Source organism: Lipotes vexillifer, unplaced genomic scaffold, assembly GCF_000442215.2.
Source record: "Lipotes vexillifer unplaced genomic scaffold, Lipotes_vexillifer_v1.1 scaffold373, whole genome shotgun sequence".
Taxonomy (NCBI): domain Eukaryota; kingdom Metazoa; phylum Chordata; class Mammalia; order Artiodactyla; family Lipotidae; genus Lipotes; species Lipotes vexillifer.
This window is the reverse complement of record NW_006783733.1, coordinates 253809-257231: the sequence shown is the minus strand read 5'-3', so window position 1 is coordinate 257231 and position 3423 is coordinate 253809.

The following is a 3423-nucleotide window of genomic DNA, read 5'->3' as shown; positions in this document are numbered from 1 at the left end:
CTAGGGAAAGAAGCAAAAGGTTAGGCAAGGCATTGTGTGCATCCAGTGGAGCATAAGTCAGGAGTTAGGTTAAATATTGTCTAGTGATTTCATTTTATAATTAAGTTTTTAAGTTTTGAGGAGAAGAGAAAACAGCCAAACAAGAAAGGGGCAAAAGAGCTGCTTACAGCTGTTCACAGAAAAAAGAATGATTGTAATGTGGAATCTCTTTGAAAACCTACAATATTTCAGTGGGTGGCAAACACTAGAATTGTAACAGGTACACCCTAAATATGAAGTGGCCAATCTCACCTCCTAATTATGGGAAAATTCTCAGCATCATCTCATTTATCTAGCTATGCCATTTGAACAAGCTACTTTAAATTATACAAATTGTCTCCACTGACTTTATTTGACTTGAAAATTTAAAAAATTCATTCCACATTTCATTCATATGTCTATTTCCCCTACATATCCAGTATATTATGGAGAAAGTATCTTATAACTGTGGTCCAATTTTCCCACTGAAAATGGCAAAGACTGTAGTTGATAATATGTGCTCTAGGCACTATTTTTATTACTTAATTTTTCACTGATTGAAATCGACAGATGGGAGAAGCCTAAGAAAGCTCGAGCAACAACTTCAACTCTTGTTGACCCACAACTCATACCTTAAATACCCACAAGAAACCACCTTCAGATACCCACCAGAGCATCCCTGCTCCAAGAAGGCATTCACATTGCTGTGCAGTTCTGGCATGACCCCACAGAAGCCATCACAAAACCGCATGCTCAAGTTACCACATCCACTATACTAATGACTAGGAGAAGCCAGGAAACTGAACACCACCAGCCATAACTTCCAACAGAGTTAAAGAGGGTAGGGCTATTAATGGAGATGGTGCACCTGGCAAACTGGTTTTCAATTCACCAGCAATATCAACACTCAGGAATCTGGGATTTCCTCTGATTATTTGCAGCATGGTAGGCAAGGAGCCATGTAGGCATAATTCCCCCAAAAGATAGGAAGGTCGAGGAAGGTATATCAAAACACAGTGAAACTGCAAAACAAAGCTTTTAAAGGAGGTGAAAGGTTTTTCACCCCTGTCAAGTGGTGATAAGTAGTGGGTCCCTGTTTTGGAGACTTGTGGGCCGGGTTCTCTAGACATAAGAATTACAATATATCTTATGTTTAGAAGGGCTTTCTTCACAACAAATTTCTTGTATCATTTACTCAAATTAAAGAAATATATAATCCTTACATGTATAAATCTGTGCCTGAAAGCAAAGTCTGTAAAAAGAACATGGGAAGAGCTAGATTATTTGGAGGTGATCTGAGGAAGCAGAAATAGAAGTAAGGATTATGAGACAGTGAAAATGGAACAGCCATAGAAAGATGTTTTGCTTGTGAAGTTACTGCTGTAGGCTAGGGCTCAACTCACCTGAGCCCTCTGAGCCTAGAGCCTACTGTCTGAAGGATCAGAGGCTTTGTTATTCATTTCCCCATCACTTATGCACCACTTCTCATCTCCTACTGGTTGAAAGTTGTTCCTGGAGGTGTTAATGGCCCCACACATCAGACACATCAGAGAAAGCCCTAAGGAAGAAAAGCAGAAAGATTAATGAGAGATATCTGAGGTTAGATTCTGTTTCCATACACAAGACCATCCATAATAGTTATTGTTGGTGTCAGAGGTGAGCTGAGGGAAGACGGCATAGGGAGCAAAAATTGACTGCTCCACTCACTACCTTTCCATTAATCGCTGTCATCCTTTTGTAATTGTGCACATACCTGGTATCCTGAAAATTATGGATGTGTGTGTTTATTAGTTATTTATACTGTTTTTACTTTTAAGAAGACTAATTTTGTTTCAGTTATTTCCAATAAATTATACCACAAGCTCTGCCACTTCATATTTAATGTCTTCCTAAGTCCAGAACACTATTTCCCAATGACAAATCAATTTAGTATCTAGCAATTGTCCTCTTTTCTATCTCTACTTCTGTCATTATTATTACTCTTGTAATAGTTTTATCACTGCTATGGTATACACTTTGTGAATAATAAAAAAAAATTGTACCAAGTCCAACATGTTAATTTCAGAAATCCTTCACTCAGGTGGCATGACTTACATCACCAGTTCATGTCCTGCAATTAATCCATTTCAGTAATTATTTAAGAAATTGATTCATCCAATCCATTAACCCCATCATTATTTCTTGGTCCATCACCCTGTTTATATACTCAAATTTTTTATGGTCTATTCTAATTGTTCACTTGATTTCACTTTTAAATATCCCCATTTGCCACACTTAGTTCTTTCTTTCTTTCTTTTTTATTTTTTTGCGGTACGCGGGCCTCTCACTGTTGTGGCCTCTCCCGTTGCGCAGCACAGGCTCCGGACGTGCAGGCTCAGCGGCCATGGCTCACGGGCCCAGACGCTCCGCGGCATGTGGGATCTTCCCAGACCAGGGCACGAACACGTGTCCCCTGCATCGGCAGGTGGATCCCCAACAACTGTGCCACTAGGGAAACCCCAGTTCTTTCCTTTTTATAGTTACCTAGTGATAATAAATCTAAATTAAGCCCCAAGCTCCCACATCCTCTCTTCCTGAACCTAAGGAATTAAAGGTTGATTTTGGGGAATAATATAGTAGTCCTGATATTTCTCCTTTTATAATCAGGATGCTGAACCTTAGCTTATGTTTTTCATTTTAATTTAACTTGATTAAATATTTTATCTTTTCCTGATTAAATATTTTATCTTTTCTTTTATCTGAAAACCTCAAACAGACTCTCCTCTTCCCTCTAATCTCAGCTGATGTCCTTATGTTTTATGTTAGAGAAAACATAGAATAAATTAAGTGAACAGTCACTCAGCTTCTGAGGACCAATGTATAAACCACCCTATGTCTGTATTCTTATTTCCTAGTTTCCTTCATATGACTGGGAGACATAGCCCTGGCCCTTTCAAATGAAAAATCAATTCATTAGTGTCTGGATTCCAACTGTTCTTCCCTTATTTTTCCTGCATTATTAATTTCTCTCTCGCACATAAATCATTTTCAGCAATATTCAACATGTTCTAAAATGTCCATTCTTGAAGGAAAGAAAAAGAATTAAATCTAATAGTTTCCCTTGATGCTATACCTGCTTCTATTTCTTGTTTTTTTTCTTTTATCATTGACAGAAATATCATTCAAAAAGTATTCTTTAATTATTGATTTCTTTATTTAACTTTTACTGATTTTAACATTCAATAGGTAGGTTCTTCTCCTCCTATGAAACACTTCTCTCAAGGTCAACAAAAGCTTGAATGTTGTAGGTCCATTGGTTAAAAGATACATTACTAATTATAGTCAAATAACTATAAAATAGAATTTAAAGTTAATCAACATTTTAAACTCCAAGCTTTAACTGCAACATTGCTAGGATAAATTATT